The sequence below is a fragment of the Dermacentor andersoni genome, chromosome 2, assembly GCF_023375885.2.
Source record: "Dermacentor andersoni chromosome 2, qqDerAnde1_hic_scaffold, whole genome shotgun sequence".
NCBI classification, from domain to species: Eukaryota; Metazoa; Arthropoda; class Arachnida; order Ixodida; family Ixodidae; genus Dermacentor; species Dermacentor andersoni.
In genome coordinates this window covers 130,936,997-130,963,477 of record NC_092815.1, presented here as the reverse complement: position 1 = coordinate 130,963,477, position 26,481 = coordinate 130,936,997, and the positions used below count along the sequence as shown (strand labels likewise).

The following is a 26,481-nucleotide window of genomic DNA, read 5'->3' as shown; positions in this document are numbered from 1 at the left end:
AGAAGAAATGCATCACGGAGTAGCAGAGAACGGTACGGTGAACAGTGCAGGAAAGAAACCAGTGAAGAGAGACGAGAAAGATAGAGAGAGAGCAAGGAAGAGGTAAGGAAATAACGTGGTGCTCCGAGAAATCGCCTACACGAAAACGCTTTCGCGTCTCTGCCGAACCCAAGTTTCGACCTCCACTCGCCTTCCATTTCTCGGGCGCCGCGGAAGAAAAGCTAACGGACAGACGCGCGCACACGCACACACGAAATTGTGGGCCACGGGCAGGACCGAAACGAAATAAAGAAAAAAGGAGGGAGCATTCGGCTACTCCGCCACGGACCGTTGCCGGCGGCGGCGTTGCGCGGCCAATAAAAGGAACAACGCTCGCAGTAGCGGGAATGCAGGACGCAACGTACAAAGAAAGCACCGAGGAGTGATCCGAGCAGGGAGACGAAGAGCGAACGGCGCTTTCCAGCGCGGAACATGGGGACATTTATACGACTTGCAAGCAAGAGCGGTACAACATCGCCTGCCCGAACGGCGTATACAAGTGCAGCTGCAATCTCGCGGAGCCAGAATCGAGGAGACACCGCGAGAACTTCGGGACGAAGCTCCGGCAGACCGCTGCCCTTGTTGGTTCGCATCCGCCCACGACGGAGGCGCAGCAATACGTGGCCAAGCTCCATCGGCGAAGGAAGCCCTGAGGACACTGAACGAGCGCCTCGAAGCACGTGTGGTTGGATAACGTCGAAGCTGCGCCTGTAGCAGGCCGCACACGGACACGCACTGGAGGCGCACAGAAACGATAACGCACTAACTCGGTCACGCATCTGCATACACGAACGGGAAGACAGTGGAAAGAAAAAAGAAATACGAAAGAAAAAGTAAACGCGATTAAGCGATAAATAAATGTGCTAGCGTTGCGTCGCACCTCTTTGAGGTTCCGGATCCGTGACTGAAACCGCGTTCACCACATTCCCATGTGTTGTTCAGGAGCCCGCTCGAAACAGGTCTTGCCTCTTCGAAGAGCGAAGTGCAACTGACGGCGGTGCGGAGCAGACTACCGTCAGTCTCTCTCACTCTCTCTCTTTATATATATACCACGCCACCGGCCCTACACTTCACACACGTACACTTTTTCCCAGTTTGACACGCATATATGCGAACGCGTTTAAAAGAGGCCTTTATCAGTTCAACCGGGTCGGAGACCAAGACGGAAGGAGAAAAGACGCGCGGCCTGGCGTTCCTCTGGGTGCGATACTCATTGGGACAAACCATGATGCCCCGAGCTCGAAGCCTGAACAACAACGAACCTGCGCGGCTAACAATGCGTCTGTGCCTTCGTCGCTTTCGCCGCCCTGCTTTCTCCGAGAGGTTATCACGACGACCAACAAGCGCACGGCGGAACGCACCGCAGTCGTTCTGACCGTTCTGACTCCTGCTCCCAGGGGGAGGGCCGGAAGTTGGCGCTACAGGAAGTGGGCGATTCGGAGCAGGGAGGCGCGTGAAGATCCGCGTCCGAGAAGTGAAGTGGCTGCGCAACTCGTACGCGACGTGCACGTAGCCGGCAATGAACCCCGTGGTGGTAAGGCTGCTTAGCACAAGGAAAGCGTTGCACCCTATTATTTGTCTTTAGGAAAAAAAAAAAAAAACGGAAACAAGATATACCGATACCCTGTCTTTATGAAACATGGATTCAAAAAAAAATTGAAAAACAAGTCAGAAATGTATGTACGAGGGTCTGAGGCAAATGAAGAAATTAAGCGTACATAGACGCCGATCATGCGAAGCGATGGATGAGTGAGTGAGTGAGTGAGTGAGTGAGTGAGTGAGTGAGTGAGTGAGTGAGTGAGTGAGTGAGTGAGTGAGTGAGTGAGTGAGTGAGTGAGTGAGTGAGTGAGTGAGTGAGTGAGTGAGTGAGTGAGTGAGTGAGTGAGTGAGTGAGTGAGTGAGTGAGTGAGTGAGTGAGTGAGTGAGTGAGTGAGTGAGTGAGTGAGTGAGTGAGTGAGGCAAGGAATGTCAGATACACCGACAGACCGATCAGTGTTAACGACCCGAAGCAAAGTGTTGGTTCGAGCTACATTTGGTGACCCGCGGCAACGGATTAACAGCACAAGTACAGACGACAAGGACAAATAGAAGCGAGAGGACGAGCGGTGCCCGGAGCTGCCCTGTAGCAACATAGGTATGTATATATATGCGAGAGGCACCTGCACATAGTGCTCATGTTTTCAACCTCTACTGTTCCATTATAGTGTGCACGAGTAGGTCAGATCACGGACGTTTCAGCCGGAGATCGCACCCCCCCTCCCCCCCGCCCTCGCCCTCATCAGGAGAACGCCATAACCAAGAGGTCAGTGAGGACAAACAAACAAACAAATAAATAAATGAATAAATAAATAAACGAACTATCTAAACCATCAACTTGATATACTCAACATGCAAATTACAACTTATTTACTCATCATGGATACTAAATGCCTACAAGATAGCCGCCTTGAATTCCAGAACACGAACGCTCAAGTTCGCAAATTGGCAAGCCATGTTTATTCCAAGCTCCGATCTGTATGGACGCACCGCAGCCTCACTAACGAGCCCAGACGATCGCGAAGTACAATAGCGAAGTAATAAAAAAATAGGACACTATATGCACGGTTGGCCCATGCGATAAAGTAAAACACTCCGCGTAAAACGTCATTTCTTGCATGAGACCAGTCGACGACAACCACATTGTATTCGAGGAAGTAACCGCGACACTACGGCGTTCATTCACCCCACGTCCGGAAGAAAAGCCAATAAGATGATAATAAGTCGACTGACGTGCGCGGCTTGTTTGTGCAAAAGTTGCAGGCAGGGCCCGGACAAACTCTACAGCAGGCAACTTCGACTGAGTTAAGGCAAACAAGAAAGCCAACGATACAGAGAGAACAAGCAGCGCTCCCGCTGCACTTTCGGTTATTTTCCTTTCAAAAGACGTTCACCGGCGCAGAAGACGCACAGCTGGAGGAACGTTTATAGGAAGCGCGGGCGATAATAACGCAAGAAAAGCGCAAGGGGAACAGAAGAAATTCGGAGGAACTCAAGCGTGGAATCGGCCAATAAGCGCGCGGAAAGAAAACAGAGAGAGAGAGAGAAGGTGAGAGAAAAGAAAAGGAAGTAAGACGTCTATCGCAAGCTACAGCTGCAGAGCTGCAGAAACAGGCGCATCTGCAGGCCGAAACGGCAAAGCATCGATCTAGTGGCAGCAGCAGAAATATAGAACATCTCTTCGTCCAGTTACATAACCGCCCCAGCGCGCCAGCCCGATGAAAGGCGCAGCTACAGTGCGGTAGCAGAGATGCGGCTGGCCCTGCAGCTTCTCAAGACTCGGGCACACCCAGCAGCGTCGACGTCGTCCGTGTAGCCGCGATAAAGACGAGACCCGAGCGCTGAACGCGATCGGCAAGGCGCCCGTGCACCTCGGCCCAAACGCCAGGATGCCGGAGCGTAACACGATTTGGACAGGCCTAGGACGAAAGACGCGCAGGACAGAGATAGAGAGGGAGCCGAAGAGAAATATAATCATCAGAAGTGAAGCCGACACGATAAAAGGAACAGTCGGGAGCGCGCGGGCGTACAGCTGGAGGAACGCTTCAATTTTCGTTCCTCCGGCCCAATGGGTGCGTGCTTTGTTTTTGTTTTTTCACGCTCTCGCTTCACAGCTGCCTGCCGGCGCAGTTCCCGAATTCGAAGCACGTCGCCGCGGAACAGACGGAGGCGCGAAGCCGCACGTGTGCACCAGTCGCTTTCGCGGGAGTTGGCAAGAAGCACGTCGCCGAAAGCACCGTATACAGAAGGAAACGTGCGTGGCCAGAGAGAGAGAGACAGAGACGTTTATTTCATTCTGGTCACCTGTGCGGGCCTACTGGGCGTATTAGGGTGGTAGTGAGGGGCTGCTGGAAGCGGGGGCGAGGGCCGCGACGTTGGTGGCGTCGACTCTTGATTGGGCTCAGTCCGGCTGATACTCGCCTCGGTGACAATGAGGGAAACTTGAAGGTGTTGCGCATGTCGCGAAGCCACATTACGGTATAGGCAAGGCTGTGACGCTGAGGGGGATAATTAGACGTTTATTAAGATGGAATAGAAGCAACACCGTTCGAGCACGAGTCGCTCTCGGGCGCAAGTCTTCTAGCCGTTGGTATCTGCAGACAATCGCTGTACTTCGGCTAGCATGCAGGTACGAAGCCGTATCCGTCGCTCACGATCTCCGCTACAGTGTCGGCCAACCTAGCTCGCAATAACAGTGGTTGTTAGCACTACCTCCTGCAACAAGTCTCTCCCGTTTGAAATTTTCCACAGTTTGCATTCTCTATCGCTGCAGTCCCTACATTCAATGGGTAGCCCTTATGTCACTTATGTATGTCCAAGTATAGCCGCCATAGCTAGTACTCCGCACGGCTGGTATCCACTGGCTACCGTCCCTACGGCCGGTGTTCGTCACGGATGGAATTCTAGCTAACCGCCGGTAGCATAGCTAACGGTCCATAGTTCATAAGGCCGTTGGTCTTCACGGCCGGTAGTTTTTATGCGGCCGCAGCGTATATAGCCCGTGTTGGTCGCATTGAGTCTGCATAACTTTTATAGATTTGAGTTATCAAATATATCACGGGCGACCCTAGCGGAAGTCTCCAGGTCAATTGGGAGCGCCTGGTATCCTTCACCGAGACCTCTAACTGTATTAGAGGTCTGTATTCCCTGTCGGAATACGACCGTCGTTGTCGTGATTCGATCCCACAAGCTCGTGCTGAAAGAGTTTGAAACTCTCCCTCCACTGCAGCATCCGAAGACTCTGGATCCCCAGGCCGCGCAGGATAGGCTCCTCTCTGTTTTAGAGCAGCAGCACGGTTTCGATAATTGGGTCAAACGCAGACAGCACTGGTTCGAACGAGGGACGCTGCGCCGCTGTGGGGCAAATAAAAATGCTTTTGAAAGCAAAATAATCAAAGAAAAAAAAATGATTTTCCTACAAGGAAGAACAAGCAGAATGGATTTTTGGACAAAAAGGGGCCAACAGCAAAATGTAATTAATGAACGTGATCACTATGTTAGTACTACAAATTAGGAATGCTGTTTAAGTCAAGGTGCCGTGGGCGGCCCAAGACGGCTTGGGGACCCACGCTAGTTTTCGATTTTTGGGCATTGGGTCAACGCGAACGCAAGAACCCAAGACTGACTTAGGTTCCGCGCACGCGCACTTGCGGCTAGCAATTACCTTGGGCCCCCAAGCCGCTTGGGGGCTCGATTCCAAAACTCTCTATTAACTTGGTGGAAAGAAGCACGCATGGAGCAGTTTGCGCAAGCGCATTTCTACGCCACGTTTGTCAAATGTATACATACTCTCTTTTTCTCCTGCCTGTGCGGAGGCGTATGCGCTATATAATGTAGACAGGCCGCGGCCATGCACCCGCAGCACTCTTCAGTGGGCGGGCCGCCCACGCAACTATGTACACACGTACGCACGCAAGGCCGTTATTTCGCGAGCACGAACTGCAAAGAGAGACCAACACGCGGAGGCGACCGTGACGGGCTTTGTTTCTTTCTCCGTCGCGCTAATGAGGGGCCACGGCCAGCACGAGCGTGGCGGCATCGCGCTATCGAACGCGCCGCGCCATCCTGTTCGCGACAGGTCGTTTGTACACACGAACGAAACAATGCGGCGGTTGACGGCGAAGAGGAAGGGCACTCGGGAGTCGCGATGCACGACACACTGCAGCCACGAACGAGGCTAATGAGAGGGAAAACGCGGGTTACACGATCTACGGAACCGCGCGCGTTAAAGACTGTTGTAACGTGCGACGGGGGATGTTCGACTAGTTCGCAGAAACATCAGAGAGAGAAAAAGGAGAGAGAAGAGTGTGTGTGTGTGTATCAAGCGACTTGTACGACACGTGTTTGCGCTCCGGTCTGTCAGCTCGTTTCGCGTATCACCGGAAAGCTGTCTAACCGGGGGTCGAGGTAGCAGACAGCGACGCCAACAAAAGGAAACCACCCTAGCCTCAACAACGCACCAAATAGATAGCACGAGGGGCAGGTTATTCCATACAAGTTAACTTCGCTCGTTAGCCACGTGTAATTAGTTAACCTCTACAGGACGACAACTTGAAGAAAGAAGAAAGGCCATGATGGCTTAAACATAGCGGAGTTTCGCTGCTGATTAAAAAGTAATAATAACGAGTTACGCTGCTGTTGAGCATCTTTGGCTACCCCAAACGCGTAAGGTTCAGTAACTACAGCCGCTTACGCGACGACACAAATCCCGCCCAGATTGCAGTGAGCTCGCGAAGAGATGTAGAGATGTCTCATCTGTTGGTAAAAACGTTCCAACGTATGGAATTTCTGATATCTGCAACACAGAATTTTGACAAGCAGCGGGTGGGAGTAGGCGAGTTAAATTCATGCGTTCTCTATACGAAATATGGCAAAGCGTTGCGACGAGTAGGGCCGCCAACTGTAGCAACTTTTTATTGCGACAGCAATTATATGGACATTCCAGGCGCATTTCTGCCGTCGCCGTGAGGTTCCGCATAAAGTCCAAGGGCGACAAAATCGTCGCCGCGCGCCGTATGCTGTATGTGCGAGTGAAAGCGTGCGACGGTGATCCGGCGATCGCGGCTCAATTTCGCGCACGCAAGTGCGGAAAGCGGGGAGGATGCGCGCCGTCTTTCGGATGGCCCGGGCGGCCGCGTGCGCTCGCCCGAGTCGGTGCATCTTGAAAGAAAGCCATCTGCGACGGGGACAGAGTCCGCCCGGTGCTCAGTGTTCTCGCGGCTTAGTTCGCGTTAATGCGAGACGCAGCATGAAGGTCAATTCGCTCGCTGCTGATGCCGTGCTTCCTCCCTCCGGCGCTGTGACAGCGAATTTCTGCGGTAATCGGGTGAGATGCGTTCATGTTTGCTTCTGCGCGCGTGACATCATGCTTGTTAATTTAAATAGTAAGTGAATGTTTACAAGTCTATACGGCCGATAAAACTACTACTCTTACTTCGTATAGCTATCTACTAATTTGCTATCGCAATCAATGCATCCGCTTTCCTACGAAACTGCGACTTTTTATTCAAAAACCCATAATTCCGAATCGCCCCTTCAAGCGTGGCTTTGGAGTATATATACGCGCGCTCTTGAACAACGCCCTTTAGAGCGCTGCTACAAAAAAAAAAAAAGAAAAAGCTCGTCAATGTTGTATGTAATTATCTCTCTCTCTCTCTCTCTCTCTCCGTCAGCATCAGCGTTTATTTAGCCGACCGAGCATATCCCTAGTGAAAAGCGCCGGGCGCCGACAAATGCGCGCGAAATATACCCCATGTGACAAAGTGACCAATTCTACGACAGAACTCTAAACAATCGTGCGCTTTAATTCTGGCGCCAGCAAATAGGCAACAAACGTATCTAGCGAAGGGAAATGTAAACGACGGAAAAAGAAATGTGGAACGTGTCACATTTCTCGCCTGCGAATCCGTCCGTTTAAACCAGTGGCAGCTCCGCGTGTGCCGGCTATCCTAACAGCAGCTTTCAGAACGCCAGTCAAGGTGGTCGTCCTTGTACACTACAAGCACGTGCGCGCGCGCTTTCATGTCGCTAACAATTGCGACGGCACCAGAAGCATGCACCGTGGCACACAAGACCAGAATGGTGCAAAAGCAAGCGATCGCATCGCGCTAGAGCGTTAAAACAAGGGCCGTTAATTTTATACTTAAGTCAAACCTGTTGCACCTTTGACGAAGCACACGGCGCCAATATAACGACCTTACGATCGCCGTAATACGAAAGAAAAGGAGTTGGCCCACGCCCATGCCAAATACGCCCGTCGCCCCACTTCCCCTTCACGCAAGATCGGCGACGTATACCAGGGAAAGCTGCTCTGGCCTGGATCCTCTCAATTTACACCAACAAGCCGAAACGTTACACCGACAAGCCCAAATATCTACACCGATTGATTCCCATGCTTCTTCGTTTATTTCTTTCGTCAACGATGAGCACTATTCGGCGCTCCTGAGTTGAAACTGGAAAGTGAGCAGCAGTAGCTCGTGTATACATACATTGCGTGCGTGTTTGACGTCGACTCGAATCTTAATTTCACAAAGTGGCTTCGTGTAGACGGCCCCAGACTGAGGTACACGATCGATCGCGCTGAAGTCACGCGCGTTCCCGCGCAGGCGGACGGCTTTCCCGCAGTGCTCGCCGCGGCTGCGGCAAAGCAAGACGAACCGGCAGCCCGAGACGAACGCGCCGCTTCCTCCGGCATTTCTTTGAGAATCAGTGATTTGATCAATCACTTGATGGAACTTAAGAATATCGGGGATCAGACTACTCGGAGCTTCATACTCATCTCTTCAGCGCTTGCACGCGCCCTTCGCGTCTCGTGCCATGTCTCCTTATAGCGCTAACGTTAAATTAACGTAAGATACTGTCACGCTGCAGTGACGGTGAAGAACAAGACATAGTGCCCCAAAAGTGTGAGCCAAGGAATATAACTATCTATGGGCGAACATGGCGTCCAAAAGAGAAAAAAAAACGACGATGCGCTCAAATGATAACGATATATCGGCGAGCAGCGTTGTTTGTCGTCGAATCTACCTATTAGGCGTCGAATCTAAACTCGAGGATCAAATCTGGGCGCTATTTGCACACGCGTATACCCGTACATCTCAGAACATTCGCTGGTGCTCACGTATATGTGAATTCGACGATGCATGCAGCACTATTCGCGTCGCGCGCGGAGTACCATTAGACAAAACCATGCAACACTCTGTCGGTACGCAATCGGCGGCATATAACACACACACACACACACACACATTATATATATATATATATATATATATATATATATATATATATATATATATATATATATATATATATATATATGAGCAAGGCTACAAGCTAAACTGAGCATGCATTTAATTTCAAGTTTGGACCGGTGGACCGATCTTCATCAGGGTTAACAACGAGATCAATACGTTATCACTGGCATCAAGCTTGACGTCTCAAAGCTGCGCGACCGGCCGCGATGGACGTTGAACCAAGTGTCAGACTCCCAGTCAACTCCGACTACCGCAGATTCATTAAAGTTAAGCGCACCTATGTCAAAATACACACCGCGCCGGTTTCTTTCACTCGGACCTCCTATCGGAAAGCGGCAGCCGCGAATCGAAACCACCACCTCGTGCATAGCGGCAGGAAACCGTGCAGTGTCCGCACCATGAGCGAGCTCCTCGGATGCTTATGCAGTCGTTATCTATACCGCATAAAACGGTCCGCCAAACGCCTGAAATTCACTTAAGGGGCCGCGATAATGTCAGAAGCCCGCTTGCTGCGGTCCGCAATTTGAGGCTATACAGGCAGGCGCAGCGCACCAACCCTTTTCTCGTCCTCCCCGTCTATTACAACGCTAAATCGCTGCAGCACCGTAGACGCTAATGCAGGCGCCAGGTAGCCAAAGAACCGTATATACGCCGGCAGCGGGTTGTAATTGATTGGCACCGACGCTGCACATTACTGACATTCCATGTGGCGCCAACTTGAAAAACAATTAAGAAAGAAATCCATCTATAAAGAGAGAGAACTATCTATATAAAAAATCTAACTATCTATATATAAAAATATAGACTCAGCTACTGGCTCGGTATTGCTTGAACTGCTTTAACAGTTTACGGCCCATTCTATTCTATTGAACTCGACTACGAAGCAACTACGCTGAGCGATCGAGGCTCGAGATCAAATGAGAAAACGACGTACCTCACTTTTTTTTTTTTTATAGTGGAAGATTAACTGCAGTATCACGTCGCGTTCTCACTAGCTGGCGCACGTACGTGCTCCGGTCAATCTCGGAAACCATGTTGTTGCGCGCGAACGGGCGCACCGCTGATAATAATTATATACTCCGTTTCAAAAAAAAAATTTACAAGTTGAGTTGATGGTACATACAGACAGCGCCGGCAGATCAGAATCGCGATAGCGCAGTCCTTCCGCGAAGCGTGTATCCCCTCGTCGCGGCTTCGTCTCTTCAGCTTCGAAGACCGTCTCGAGTATCTGGGCGAGCAAGCTTCCTGCCCAACACGCGTCTATCGTGAAGAGGAGTATACTTTAGTTCACGGTGCTGTAACTTTAATAGCTCTGCACGGTTCTCTCCAAAGGCACGCGATAAATAAAAGACGCGCGTGACCTTCTCTAACGTAACGGGCGAAGCAACGAATGCGACGGCAACATGTTAGACTATTACGCGAAGTGTAAGGCTCGTAGCTGTAGAGGCAGGATGACCTGAAGTAAACGTAAGCTATTAGAAAAAAAAAAACGAGCTATTGTGCTAGGAGCCTTCCGTTTGAGTCGTGCCACCAAACAATTTCATTTATGCTTACTGACTAAAGCCCACATTCTTTCTTAGCGACTTTACCACCATTCCGTATCGGGTACGTTTCAAATTTCTTACCTGGGCCGATGCCGGAGGTATAGTGCACAGCCGCGCCAAGATAATCACACCATTTTCAAGTTTGGGTTCTGTTACTGTTTCGCACTTCTAATACGCAATTCTGAGAAGATTTAAGCCAAAACGCGCGTGCTATCAGTGTTTCGTTTCGTGACATTTGTTCGCGGGCTGCCAGTCTCAAAATCGCGAGGAACAACTTTGTCAATAATGTAATAAGACTCGGTATGAGCAACCTTAGTGACAAAATGGTGCGGCAATATAACCCGCATACATACCGCATGGCATATAGCATACGTATACCTAAGATACGACGGCAAGAAAATTCGCTAGGAGTGCCCATCTAATACGCTATCGGAACAAAAAAAAAAAAACGATAGAATGCAAGTAGCAAACAGACGCGACCTGCTCACGAATACCGTTTAAGGTCCGCGAATGAAGGGACGCACATACACACACACACGCACGCACGCACGCCACAGCGGCGTCCACTGTCCAGCCGGGGAAGCTCGCTCAAAGGCAGGCGCAGCCCCGGGGCGTGGTTTACACAAGGCGCGAGGAGCGCGCGATGGGCGAGAAAGGAGAAGGTTCTCGCGATGGGTAAACACAGCTGCGCATCGCCGCGCGCGTGCGCGGCCACAGCATCGCGGCGTTTATGGTTCGCTGCGCCCCGGTCGAACGCCACGCGGAGAGAAACAACTGGGTCGCACTGTGCGCGCTGCCCAGTCATGGCGGCGCTTACTTTACGTGGCTTTATTTCCATTTCGCCCCGAGGACGACGCGCTGTGCTCGAGCCGCATGCGCGGGCGAAACGCAACGCCGTGCCGTACTCGAGGCAGGCCAAAGCCTTTGGGCAGGCAGGGCATGCGGCGTATACACAACGGGCTTCACGCAACGCTTGCGCATGAGGGGGGAGGGAAAGACGGCGGCCCTCATTCCTTAACGACGCGTGCAGCATCGGAAAGCACGTACTATTGTTATACGCAGACGTGGCTACAGTCCCGGTTACGCGACGAACTTGACCCTTTTCTCCGGTCAACCCTCGCGAGCACGGGCAGGGGCGCGCGGCAGCCAAGCTCGTTGGGTGTAACGAGCGAGCGCGTTGTTTATTCGTGATGCCACGTACAGGGAGTTTCGGCGAACACTTTCGAGAATTCTTAAAGGTTGCCTGTGGCTGATAGCACAGTTCCAGTTCGTGAGGTGGTCTACTCGAAGCCGCGGACAATACTTTGCAAAAGAAATTGAGATGCCAAATCAACGAATTAATAAAAATTCACTAATTAAGTTTTTAACTAATTACATTATGGCCCATATTGCAATTTACAAGTTATAGCCGTGGAGTTCGCAAGGCGGATTCTACTTGGAACGAATTTTCAAGATCCAGTTTCGATATACAAATTCCCGGATTTTGCGGAAAAAATGCATTGGCATTCCAGTTAATTTAACAAAACATCGTTTCATGCACTGATGCACACAAGTAACTGGAACGCCAATGCATTTCTCCGCAAAGTTCGGGAACTTATATCTCGAAACTGGTGTCATCTTGGAAATTCGTTCCAAGTTGATCCGCCAATTGCGGACTCCACGGCTAGAACTGGTAAATTGCAATATGGGTCATAAGGTTCTTAGTTAAAAATAATGAATTGATGTTTTTAATCATACGATTATGCATTTCCTTTTTCTTTTTTTTTTTTTTTTTGCAAGTACTCTCCGCCGCTTCGAGTAGACCAGTTCATGAACTAGAATTGTGCTATCCGCCACAGGCAACCTTTAAAAAAATTCTTTTAGAACATTCACTGAAACACCCGGTACACGGTGGCACATAACCCGAAAGTATTAAGCAGCGACTTCGCTGCTCCGAGACGCGCATCACGTGAACAAGCATCCGCGCAAATAGTGAACTCGGATACAGTGACGTCATGTTCTTAATTGAACAATAGCGAAATCCGATTACCCTTGTTGATATATAGCATACGCGTACTGCTTGCATCGTACTGAACGAGAAATCGATTGGAGTCAACCCGATCGCAAACCGCCTTCCTAACGACGTTTAGCTCTCTCGTAGCATGCAGTGCAAGTAGCACGAAAGAGCGCCCAAATTGTCTACGACTTCGTGCGCAACTAAAGTTGCCCTTCTCGACCTTGACCGAAACTAGCGGTCTAGGCCTCGACTTTTGCTTTCAAGCTCGAGTCACGTGATCCTATGTGCAAGCGCCTTGCGTGGTCTGAAGAACGTACACTCGGCAAACACCCTTTCCTTAATGAGATACTGCTGGCCAAAATTCTATTAACTGAAACTCGCTGTACAAACACGCTGAGCATGACACTGGTCACCCAGCTAGAGCATACCTGGACATCTTTCGGTATTTATCTTTTCCGAAATGTTATTAAAACGGAATAACTTGGATACTGAAGGATCTAGCTGCCAGCCGACGAGTTTGCTAAACAAATGCATAATCACATGCTACATGTTCTGTATTTCTCGTAAATTGTTTTTGCCGTTAGCTTCGAAAGGGATTACTTTTCGAGAGTTTTTTCTTCCTGCATTTTTTGCGTACTCTTATATGTAGTTCTCGATCGTGAAAAAGTGCTTTTCCGAGCGTTAAAGAAGTCCGCGAATACACGCAAAATTGACGGGCGAGGCCGCACGAGGGACATTGCGTGTATTCGCGAGCCTCTTTCACACTCTGAAAAGCATTTTTATCTGGCACGTACTCAGCAACAGAAAGCTGTATCGGGAGTTTTTCACGTTGCTCTACAATTTTCTCATTGACACTTTTGAGAAGTTGATTAATGGATAAAGTCTAATTAGCTGATTAGGCGGAATGCAAGAATTCATCTGAGTATCTCCAAGCGACGGCAAGCAGCATTACCTTCGTTCTTTCCATCCACGTAGCATTTGCATATCTTTAAAGTTTACCCCAAGTTGTGTGACACACCCTGCATATACCCAGTTGGCGGAGTGAGCGCGACAGCCGATTTCCTGTCAACACAGGCTGTTAAACGCTGCTCAACCATGCGATATGGCGCTGCACACGAATGCAATGTATACATGGACCTTAATAGAACGCCGATCAACAGTATTTTTTACAACGCTCAGAACGCCTAAAAGATCGTTCACAGTCGTCAGTGCCGGTCAACGCGGGACCCGAATAATTTAGTGTTTTAAGCGTTGCGCTTCAAATCGCTACGTGGTTAATTTATCTTGCAGCGTCGCGATTACAAATTCTAGGCAGTGAGCACGTAGGCTACCCAGTGGCCTTCAGCAAACACGGAAGATCGAGGTCGAAGGAAATCAACTGGTAGAAGGTATCATGCACTCACCCCCTTCGCCGATCCTTCCCGTATGCGTCGACACGGCAAGCGTCGCCTGCTGGAGGATCTGAAAACGCAAGAAATTGGAGAAGCTTGATAAGAAAACCCCAAGCAGCCAAATTCGTCGACCCAGTTGTATTCGCAGCCACCGGGATAAGGCACTTACTGCGAAGACCACTGTCGTGAGCTTCCCCAGTGGCGCATGTAAAATGTGACTGCGCACACGCACGCACGCACATGCACACGTCCGGTGCCACTGGTCAAAACTGGAATGGTATACGGAAATAGCAAGCTACCGATTCGTGCGATTTCTCGAGGAAGCCGGCAGAGAGACTTTAGCAGCAGTTGGGTGGTTCGGGCTACTTACTCTACACACAGACGGCCACAACCCCGCATGTGGCTCAACTATTTGCGTGCCCCCGTGTGACGTACGCAGTGTCGCACTGAGTGACGTAGTGCCGCATATTCGGCGAGTTGAGGCACGCCGCGCCTTCATTGATCGAGTTTCATTTACCGAATGAAACGACGTTGTCGTGGCATGCAAAACGTTGCGTGTGCAAAGGCTCGCGTTACCGCGGCTACGCGCATGCAGCTTTGCACGCTGCGAGAGACGCCCCGCGTAACAGAGGGAAACGTTGTAATTCAAGGTCGAAAGTTAAACTTGAATCGTGCAACAAACAGCCACCTCCCTTCGCGTCTGTTTTTTTTTTTTTTTTCACTTGCAGCGAGCCTGAAACGCAGGCCGAACAAGCACTCTCGTGTCTTGTCCCTCGCAGTGCCTGCCCACGGCAAGGGAGGAGGAGGCTCGAACCCGGCCGCAACCACAAGCCTCCACCGCGAAACCACCTGCCTTTACTTTCTTTCCTCCTTTTTTGCTTTCTTTTTTTTTTCACGAGCGATTTGTTACCGGAGGCAGGTCCACAATGTGCTACAGAAACCTAGCAAGCCCCGTTCGGTGTGTAGCAGTATGAAACGTGACACAAAAGCGTCCGCTTGAACAGCACGAGCGGACCAGCGCGCTGGCGAAATCCTCCAGCTTCGTCAACACCACCGCAACAAAAGGAGTTGAGGAAAAAAAAAAGAAGGAATAAAGATAGTTCCGCGAGACGAAATAAAACCAACCAGAGACGCGCGCGCCGCGCACACACAGACACGCAAACCGCACTCGGCGCAGACACGTCAAAGCGACGGCGAGTGAAAAATGGTCCCGGAGACCAGAAACCGCAGAAAGCGTCGTCGCCGCCACCGCCGCCTCGCCGCGGGCGCCCGACCTATAGAAATCCGCGCGCGCCGAGCCGCGGATTCATACTTCAATCGCGCGCGGATCCGCCTCCACTTTGTCGCCTCGCCAGGCGCGGTGCGCCACGTACAAAAGCACGCCCGAGTGCGGAGCCGCCTTCCACGTCTCCGACCCTTCGCCGAACAGCTTTCGCACGACGTGCCAGCTAGCCGACTATACAGCCGGAGAGACGTCAGTTACATCGAATCGAAAACGGTGACTCGTCTGCCTGTGCCCGCCTCTTCAGCCTCTCTCCCCCACATCCGCGTTGACAGGTGCCCGTCGTCGCGACTTGTCAACACAGCGAAGTGCATCGTTTTTCCTCCTAATGATCACCCAATCCGAAAACGCCTCGCCTAATAGATTTCTCGCGCGACAATGAGCGAGAATTCCGTTTGTCTCGCATTTCTTCTTTCCAATTTTCTTTCTTTCCTACCATGGAATGAGGCAAAGGCATGTCGTCGTCGTCGTGGAGTGTGAGGCGGGATATAAGCTCGCGTCTGTAAATACACTGACGGTGCCCTTCTGAAAGGAACACGGTCCATTGTTACGTTTACGCGCGTGATCATCGACTAGCTTCTTTCACAATAGAGTCTCCATTCTTTCCGCGGCGCTCGGAGCGCCACGTGACTAACGTTTGGCCTCTAAACAGCCAGCGTCTGAATTACGTGCACACATTCGAGGCGAGCGTTTAAACTATACGAGCGATAGCGAGAGCCGTGAACTGCAAACTCGCGGACTTTCCTTGTGCACAGCCCTCGTGTATAGTCAGAAGACGACGGGGCTGAGAAAAACGGCGGCAGCTTGGACAAGCAACGCCACCGTTTTGGGGCTCGGTGCGACCAAACTATATAGTGCACATGGAAAGTGGCGTTTGAAGAAAAGGCGCGCCGCGCCATTCAGTAATTCCTGCAGAAAAATTGAAACTTTCTCTTCGTCAGGATGTAGCGAGGATTACCTCTCGCTCCCCTGATAATGCAAGCGAAATCTGGTGGACCATACCCGAACTATACAACGACACTGTACAGCACGTTCACATTCATCCACTCGTAGTGTATGCTGCTTTCCCACCAAATTTGTCGTAGCGCAAGTTTCTACATATTAGTTTTCTTTTCTTTTTTTTAATTTGCGATATGAACCAGTTAGCCCAGCAAACGCATTGTTATGCTATACTTCTCTACATTCTCTTCGAAGCCCTGCTTTTGAAGAGTTGCAATGCAGGCAGTAGGTATATACAGGCAACGCAAGCCGCACCAACACTTCTAGCGGAATAACAGCTCGACCAATCCCAGACTCGCTCGTGACATTGCGTTTCGTTCGACGCAGAACGACGACAGCCAATCACAGGCAAGAAGCGCGCGTGTCCTGCAATGTGAAAACTTAGAGAGCTGATGTGCTGCTTAATACTACCACGAATTTCAGCCAGCTGATTTCAAGTCTACTGCAAAAGTGCGATCCATCAGAACACAAATCGCGCCGGCATAAAAGACGGCGCAGCGAATGTAATGGAGTCCGTTTCAGCATCATCTCTACAAAGTAATTTCGTGACGCAACCGGCAGTAAATGGGTATAGTATCGAGTTTCGTCCGTTTCGTGACCGTATACACGAAAAAAAGAAGAAAGAAAGAAACAACAAAGTGAACTGTGAAACAAAGTTTAAAACATAAGGACGAAATGTAGTCCGCCAACACAGTGCGGACGTGTCAAGAAAAGCAATCAGAAAGAAAAAGAAAAACTTAGCCCGCAAGGCGCAGCTCTGCATCATTGATCAACCGGATCAGAGAACCCTGTTCGGACGGTCCGCATCGCAATTTGCTCGAGGCCGCGCACTTCTCCCGAGTTTCCTCGGACTCTAGCCCTATATAGGTCTGCGAGACGTCTACTCGAGGAGCTCACGGATGAAAAAGAGAGAGTGAGAGAGATGGGGGCGGGGGCGAAGTGGGCGTGACGGAGGAAGAGCCGGAGCGCCTTATCTAAGGAGCGCACACCGCGCGTGAAAACGCACCCCGAACGCAACGGCACGCAACGGTTACCGCTCGCTTAGAGAGAGAGAGAGAGAAAGAGAGAGAGAGTTCTGGCTAGTCGCGAGCCGCCTGAGATGCGCGATTAGGCAAGCCGCAACCCTCCCATCCCCGAGTTCATTCCGGAGAGAGAGAGATTCTTGTTGGAGGGAAGAAAAATTGGGGTAAAAAAAGACGAGGGAAAAGAATTCGCCGACGCGATGCGCGACGGAAATCTTTCACGCGTACGTACAACGGTTGTCTCGAAAGAAACCACGCGCGGGGCACCCCAGTCAGCCAGCGAGCGTGCGGAACACGTCTACGCAGAGAGTTCTCACGAGACACTGAGCGCATTCCGGGAGACCAGTAGCGCATACGTGCCGGAGCCAAAAGAACATGCACACCGCGGACGCGAGCCAGCGTGCCAAGTTAGACCGCGACGGGTGGGAGCAGGGCTGGAGGAGGAGGCCCGGTCACGCGAAAGGAGCAACCCGACTGGGGAAGAAAGGCGCGGGAACGCCCGGCAACACAAGAGTTGCACCGGAGCAGGACGCGCGCGTTCCGCCGGGGATGAGCCAGACCCGCGCAGTAATTAGGTTTCCTCGACTCTACGAATCTCGTTGCGCAAGGGTTGAGGGAGCGCGCACCAAGTAAGCGAATAAGTAAGTAGGTCACAGCACGAACACGGCTGCCTGCGTGACAGAGCGAACAGACGAGGCAGCGAATGAACCAGGCGCGGCTCGTGGCACGAGACGTACGAGGTCGAGAGAAAAGAAAAAACGGAGGACGTCCCCATCCGTCGCAGCAATCGAGTTCTCGCGAGTGAATCAGTAAGCAGGTGAGGACCTTAACCAAAATCAATCTACGGGGTCAAACAAAATAAAACGTCCCCTATACTAGGAGGTGCATAAGGATTGGTTTAGCTTGCACCGTAGCGGCAGAAGCCCACCAGAGTCGCCGACCTTATCCCAACACGCCCTCTCGAGTGTTTGCGCCGCTTTTCGAGAAGGTTCTTTCGGTGCTGATTTGCGCGTCTGATTAGCGAGGAGGCCTTCAGAGAGTCCCTCGACTCCGCCTAATTTCCTTCCGAGACAACGAAGTGAGACGCCTGAAACGCCACGCGTATCCGGCGCACGGTTTTCTACGCGTGCTTTGTCAGCCGCGGCCACAGCGTTGCTTAAAGCAAGGGCCTCCCACACATACGTCGATCCGGTTCACGCGGATGGTAATGAGAATAAATTATTGTGTTTCGACGAGACACCGACAGGTGGCGTACAGTAAAAAAAGATTGGGCAAGTAATTTACGACATTAACTGATCTGGATTCCACGTAATGGCGAAGGACGACGTAAGAAACAACCTTTTTGAACGTAGGAGGCTAAAGAAACAGAAACAAAGCGACATTGAAATTCGGTTCCGCATCCCCGCCCACATCATTCGTACGTCCTCCCACACCCCATCCCCTCCTTTCTTTCCCCCTTTTTTTTCTGCTAACATAACGGGAAATAATTGCCTCTCCTTCAGCAAGCAACTCATGGCGCACAGCAATCAGAAACGGCCATGACATGCGAAACGAGTTGCGTGCAGAGAAAAACTCTTCGAGTGCCAAGTCGTTCACGCGTAACTTATTACGGTTGTATCAAAAACAAGGAAGAACAAAAATTAAGAAAAAAGATCACCAACGCCAGCGTACAGCTCCTTCTTTCACTATCGCACACGGAGCGGCTGTACGTTTAATGAAAATAAAGAAATCTCAACAGAACAGTAAGGAAACAATGATTTCGCTCGGTCCAGTGAATTCCCAAGTTTTCGATGACAACACAGCCTTGCCAGCTCATATAAACGTATTTCCGCTTGCGCTTAGACGTAAGCGCCGACATGCGCTGTAATCACAGGGAACTTCAACAGAAAAAAAGGAAGGAGAAAAGAGACTCCGGGAATTAATGCTATGCAAAAGTATTTTGCAGATAGGTGGCTATCTGTACCATTCGGAGTTCCGCGAGGAGTTATCAAATGGCGCAACATGTCCTCGTAAGGTGAGCAAATTGTGCGCGTGACGACAACGGCGGTTGGATCACGACTGACTTCACGAACGTACTCTTCCGTCAATGGTACGTGACAGTATGCTCCGACTGGGGCCGACCCACAAGGCGGTGCATTGTCACACGAAGTCTGAACACGCTAGCCTCCCTTAGGGAAGAATGGGGGAAACTGGCTCGCTGTCGCACGAAGGAACGCTGCATGAATGCTTGTATGCTACATGCGAAGTTACGAACGCTCCAACCGTTTCAAAGCGCTAGAGCGTCCACCTGGTAATTGAGAAGTGTGGTATACGGTTCTCATTATGAAGACCCTGGGTATTGCGTACCCAAGGTTAGAGGACGCAAGCTGCCGGGTCCCGATTCAAATCCCCCCATGGGAGATGTAGTCCAGCCCCCCCCCCCTTTTTTTTTTTGAAAAGGCCCGAAACAAGGCGAGACAGGTTCGATAAACAACACAAATTGGCTGATAAGAGGCGAAGAATGTTTCGCACTAGACGCACATATTGCAGAGTTAAACGCGGCAGCTGGAAATATCACGCGGAGTCGCGTCACACGCTGTCGCAAACAAGATGTGGCTCACCACCCAGCAGGTTTACCGAGGAGGCGGATGAAGAACAGTTACAGAATATGCATGCCTCCTCTAACGAACGCCTAACTGAATGACGCGCATTAGAATACGCCAGCGCTCCCAGCTAAGCAGCCATGCTTCGGCAGGCGTGGCTCGCAACCTGCATCGGCAATACAGTCTCCGTAGAAACTACGCAGCTGGACGCCAACAGGTGAAACAGTGCGGATAAAACTCTCGCAGAGGCCTTTGCAGCATGGCCGTCATCCGCGGATCTCTTTGCGCACAAGACGAGCTAACGAGCGCGTGATGGATCCCTGCCGCGGAACTTAACACTATCAGAATAAAGTAATCTTAGGCACGGCTTTCCGAACGCTGTCGCTATAGTTCCGAGCCTCTTTCAGCAAAGGTATCATGACAGGCTACAAATGAGGTGCCTCCCTATCCTCCTTGCCCCAATTTTCGGCAACAAACGAAATGCTGTTAGCTGCCACGAAAAGCTACACCGACAGCTGGCGCGACAGTAACTACACTTGTCTTCCGTTTTGTTATTACTTTAAGCGGTAGGCTCGCCACAGCAGACACGCAAAGCGCGTAGCACTGTATAACCAGCGGCTAAAGGAAGAAGAATGATGACGTGCCGTATAGCACACTCCCATTGCTGTCCGGTCCAAATCAGTGCATGCTTTCAGGTCGCGCACACGACGACGTTAATTGGTCACGTCGTGACGGCCTCTGCGGGTTTAAACGAGTATAGCCCCTTGTGTGGTCGCGAAAGACGCTATACGTAGTTCGCACACATCGACGAGGTTCGGAGGTGAAATGCCCCAAGGGAACCGAAACGTTTTCCAAGATTGTCCGTTGCCCCAATCGGCCCATTCACAGAATCGGTTAGAGATGGCGCGCCGCTCGAGCAGAAGAAAAGGCGACACGCGCCAGGCACCTCGCGTGCGAAGGGTTCACCTCCACCGCCTGTCCGCGCTCTCCTATATACTGAGACCCGCGCTTGAAAGGCTGCCACTCGAGCATGCGGGATTCCGCAAAAAGGGCATTTATATGTTCGGTACACCAGGCACGCGGTTTACGCGTGCCTTAATAATGCAATGCCTCAACAGCACAATAAAGAGCGGACAGCCACAGCTTAGCTTAAGCTACATACACCCAACCGACCTTGCCTCAACGCGAATGTGCAGCGAACCTATACCTGCAAATGCGAATTTCGAAACGAGAGGAGTGTGCGCAAGAATAATAGTAACAAAGCGTCGAGTTAAAGCAAATGCGCGGCCAGCGGCCGCTTCATTGGCGCCTGCAGCCGCTACCACCTTATGCAAATTTAACCCCTCGCTCCAACGGCAATCGCCTCCCCTCCCCCTCCTCTCAGGCCGGGGCCATCCGGGCAGACGCACTTTGCTCGGCTCAGCGACCCCGTCCAAGCGCGCTCGCCACCTCGCCTCTCACCGTTCGAACTGCACAGGCGAGCGCGCACACACACATCACGGGGCCGCGCGGAACGAGGCAGTGCAGCGTGCCAACAACTACGCGCACGTTGGCGAAGCGAGTGTGTCAATCCTGGCCTACGCAAATTACACTCGCACTGTTTTACCATAATTATTATCTATAATTTATTATAAACGAAGGCTTTCTTTTCCTGCCTCCGCGGGGTTTATTTGACGTGGTTGGTTGGTTTTCGTTTCCTCGCCGAGTAAGAAATGGGTCAATCCTGGAGAGCACTTAATCAAAAGTGAGCCGATTCCGGACACTAACAGTAAACTGGGTCTATCCCGGAGATATTGAGATTGTTTAAGCGCAGTAACGGACGGGCACACGCACGTAGCTATGGCGCGGGCAAACAAGTACACAAGTTGCAAATAAAATAATATTGCGCGCAATACACAGTATTATGTTTGAATAGTATTAAGAGAATAAATGATTCAAAAGAGCTTCGCTTAACGCAGATTCCAAAGAAGTGAGCTGGACCTGCCACAATTTTCTTTCTCTCAGTTTCTTGCGTCTCACTCTTTCTCCGTCGCGATCGACAACTCTGTGGCAATTGGACCGATTCAAAAAAAGAAAGGAAGGAAGAAAAAAACGAAAAGGAAACTGCCGAAGAAAATTTATACCGCGTACAGAAGGTGCCTTTTTTCCATATTAATTTTGTCATAATAGCATTTGTCTCTGACCATGCAGTACTTGTACCGTATACGGGTTACAGGCCGCGTCATGCTGAATGATCACGTTTTCAGCCCTTATACCACCGACATCTGAAACATACCCTTGTCCTCCTCCTGTAACACGTCCAGGTCCGAGCAATACGGCACAAGAAGCCCGAGTTGGACGGCGAACAATCTATGGTGTCACCGAGCCATATGGTTAGATTACGAGGTTTTACGTGCCAAAACGATGATTTGATTATGCATGAGGCACGCCATAGTGGGGGAGACTCCAGAATAATCTAGACCACCAAAGGTTCTTTAACGTGCACCTAAATATAAGGCACCCACGGGTGTTTTCGCATTTCGTCTCTATCGAAATGCGGCCGCCGTGACCGGGATGCCGAACCAGTTCGATGTCACCATGGGCAGTTCGTCCCATACAATTCTGTCTTCTAACGCATCCAGCCGCTCACAGGCCCGATTTGTATCCTGAGGCAAGACCCCATCGAAGAACGCACACTCAGGGCGTATATACATATGCCGATCGATCAAGATGCATTAACTAAGAGGCGCGTCCCGAAACAAGCAGGCAGCATGAAATGGAAACGAAGCGCAAAAGACGTGGACGAATGGAAGACGTGGGAGTCGCACAGACGCAAGGCACCTGCGTATAATGTAGCTTATAATGTCTTCCTTTCGTCTTTGTCACTCGCGCTGTTTTAGCATTCCCATGGTGCCCAGCCAACTAGCCCAAGCTTTTAATCCTATAGGCCCAGCATCGCCTGGAGTGTCTCGGTTACGCATCAGCGAAGGGCCCATGCCTGCATACCATCATAGTCTCAACTTCGAAATGCCGTACACAGCAGATCGATCGACCGCAAAAGTAAAGATCTTCGACGCGCACTCCCCAGAATTCTCCGAATACCATACATTGGCACGTTTTCATTTCGCATCCATCGAAAACGCGGCAAACACCCGGACTTAGTCACTTACGGGTTGCGCTAGTCACAGTTATGCTGCGCGAGTATATAGTTGGATTGGCAAGCATTTCAACCCTCCCAATTTTCCCGCACCGCCTCTCTCCTTCTCCACCTATACACCTGTCTGTCAACCAGCACAGCTTCACTTCGTATATACGCCGCGCCTCCGCCTCTTACCCTTGCTATCTTGTCCGCCAATCCAACTCCGTTTCCAGGATGACGCGCCCCTGGCGAGTACGCATACATACATATCTGCACAAGTGAAGGGGCGCCGTATAACCGCCGGTTTCTGTAAACATTATTCAATTTCGAACGGCGAATGGCGCACGCGCGTCTTGCATCCAACGAGACCATGACACGAAACGCAGGGATGACCGGGCGCCATCGGCGATTTCTCGCCAGGCGTGCGGGCTCCGAAATCTCGTTTCGCTTGACGTTCTTTTATTGTTAGTTTTTGTGTGTGCCTGTGTGTGTGTGCCACCACAACTTATCCAGCAGCGTCGCGCGACCGATACCGCCGCTCCCCACACCCCACGTGCGTGGCTCGAGCCATTTTCGCGAGAGCCGAGATGCCAATCGAAACGGCGCCGGCGGGATGAAGTATGGAGGCGGGGAAAAAAAAAAAATAATGTCCCGCGGCAGGCGCCAAGAAATAACGTCCTATATATGGCTGGGCGATCGACGTTCTTGGGCTACGCGTGCGCTTGAACTGCGAACGTCTACACACACAAGAATAAATAATGTATGATAATAAATTTAAAAAAATAATGTGCGAGGCCATGATGGTTGAAACGCAGGTATGCGAAAAAAAAAAAAAAAGGTCATATTCTCCTGACAGCCCAACCCTGCAGGCTTGACGAAAGGAACAAAATACAGAAACCGACAATAGCGAGGGATATAGCGAACGAGATCTATAGTTCCATATACCTGTCTTCCACGCATATATGTATTCTGAATACGCGTCCATCAAACTTTTGATTAATTTTATATATCTTTCTTTTTTATGCCATTATATCAGCCGGGAGTTATCTCACTCTTTCTCTCACTCTTTTCTTGCCTGCAGCCACGTTCCATCAGCCTAGGTTGGATATTTACATTCCTAGCATTCCCTCACACATTTCCCCTCCCCTTTTCCCCTTTATTTCCCCAAAACCTCACCAAACTGGCGCCGGCAAGCAGCGCTTAGCTCCCACCACTTACGCTGCTTCGCCCTCCCTTCCCAATAACCCCGCCTGAGCGTCAAAATTTCGTCGCTGCTGCAGGCGAAGAGGGGCTATGAAGAGAACCTACGGAGTGGCAGTCCACGTAGCCGACTATGCCGGGACAGGTGAAGCGAGGGGGCAATGGTATTAGCATGGACAAGAAAAGAGACTTCTAAAAAAGGGAAGACCTGACACGTCTACCTTGTCAGGTGTATTAAGCGCCTCTTATGAACCGACACCAAATCGCCCAGTTTATCACTCTAATCAACTTCAGCTTTTCTTCTGCCTCTCCCCTTTTTTCTTTCCTCTTAGAAAATACGTTGCAGTTTAAAAGGACACGAAGAAGCACTGTTGTTAAGGCTAAGCTACGTTGGTAAATTACACATTCGCAGCAGCGGAAACATCAATCTTATGTGTGAGAGGGGCCTCGCTAAGCAAGAAAAGGCGACACGACAGACTGTTTGGAAGTTACTGAGATACAGCTTTTCGTAACGCGATATCTGCACAGCACTTGCTCAGTACTACTACTTTGTAGCTTATAAATAAGCGAAGAAAACACAGCAGTCTAAAGAAACCGATGGAACTTTCTTCTGAAAGAATACGTACCACCCATATCTCCTAAATACGCGAAATAGCAGGGGACCATGGGCGAGTTGGCGGAAGTTTACATTTGACAAGCAACAGCGCCAACTATATATAGACGGGGACAGAGAAAAGAGCGAAGAGTCGGCGCTTATTGTGTTGTAACCCTCTTTCCTGCTGCTCGCCAAATATATCCTAATGCGTACGAAGTAATCAGTGTCGACATACCAACGTACGATCGCTGCGTTGACAGTTCGGAATATAAAACATAACCTTGCCCCTTGGTTTTCTCCGATGATAAGACACCTTTCTTCGCCGAAACAAATGCCGGTTGAGCCTTGCGAATATATAATACTTGGTCCAACTTAGCTTTGCCATTAGTATCTTCATTACAAAATAAAACATGGAATCGCTATTCGCTGCCAAAATGTGCACCCCGGCTGACACGAGGCTTGAGCGCTCAACGATATAGGTTCGTCTCGGGCGCAGCTCAACTCTCCATACAAAACTCAGATCTTGGTTTAGGCAATCTTGGTTTGAAAATGTGTAGCGCATCCCTGACAGAATGCAAGGCAAAGGCCGGACTAGAGCACAAGCGTGCTTCTCTACCGAGCGCGCGCGCGCGCGCGCTTGTATACTCCAGCTCGGCCGTAGTAAGGGCAAATGTCTCCCATGGCATGTGAACTTCACGATGCTCAGTCTCGCTAACCTTGTTCGTAGTACAGCGAAGGCGGCGCGTACTACGATACACATTAAACGCGCAAGTCATTGATGGACTGGCAGATGTTCTTGCTCAATGGTACTCAAGTTTCTTCCGTTCCGAGGAGATTGCAAACTTGAGCGATGTGCAGCTCATGCGGCGCACGGTAAGCGACAGAGAAGTTCGTCCTTCTCTATCGTCGCCGCGTGCCCGGTTTGCGGTCGCTATACGTAAGTCACGTAATGTGTCTCAGTTTAAGTCATCTTAAAAATAACCAGGCAGTTTTTCTTTTTGCTGTCGCTTATGGTTGCAAATACACGAACGTCACACTCCCCCCCCCCCCCCTCCCCCCCCGCATATAGCGTACACAAAACACCGCTACTGTATTGCCGCACCTGCGCTGAAATGTTTAACCTGGCCTCAGTATCCTAACTCGTCAAACAAGCTGCCGCGGTCTAGTGGTTAGAGGACCTGACTCGTCAATGCGAGTTCGAATCCTACTTTGGGGCACTTCTTATTTTTCAGCTCAATCATTTTTTTTTTCTATGTCAGCGTATAGATGGCTAATTTCGTTCATTTCTTTCTTTGATGAGATTCGGAAAGAATGACATTTACTTGCCTGAGGAGCATCGCAAAAGAGCAAATGTTAGTCCTTGACGGAGGAACCGCATCGGGAGTAACAGTTCATCCCCTCGCAATTACACCCCAAAAGGAAGAATGGTTGGGGCAGGTCAGTTAATCCCCAAAAAGGAGTAAGATCGATACCGCTTTTTATCCTTTCTTTTTTTTTTCCTCTTAAGAGTGTATACGGTCGGTTCGTACGCCTCATAACAGTATGTATAGTGCACAGAAGTACTGGGTGTTCCGGATTTCTTAACAGATGTGGGCTGGAGGTCGATTGCCACATTCGGGAATGGTAGTGCACAAGGTCATTCGGCGTCTACATATACCAACGACGTTTATCTTGACGTCACACTGCACACAGAAAAAAAAAAATACGAAGAAATTAATCGCACCACTGTCCAAGCGAGGCAGCTGCGCCTATAAACCGAATACAAGCTAGTCCACGGTCTAATTATGGCGATCACGAAGGAGCAGGATTGCACGCACTGGGCGTTTCCCACATGCGCGGTGCAATTGCGCTTCGACGTCCGCAGCCTATGGGCTACGGAGTGTCGGGACATCAGTCGTCTCCACTCCAGTCTCACTATGAC

At 50.5% G+C, this 26,481-nt stretch overlaps 1 protein-coding gene across 3 annotated transcripts in view; it reads right to left on the bottom strand.

Moving 5' to 3' along the window:
- Pgant5 (polypeptide N-acetylgalactosaminyltransferase 5) overlaps positions 1-26,481 on the bottom strand; it is a 390,813-nt gene that overhangs the window by 291,884 nt on the left and 72,448 nt on the right. For 2 of the 3 annotated variants that reach the window (XM_050187571.3, XM_055076249.2), the window contains exon 2: positions 13,775-13,832. The exons of the other annotated variant lie outside the window; for it this stretch is intronic. The gene's annotated coding sequence lies outside the window, so the exon portion shown is untranslated. The remainder of the gene's footprint in view (positions 1-13,774; positions 13,833-26,481) is intronic. 3 annotated transcript variants of the gene reach the window in all.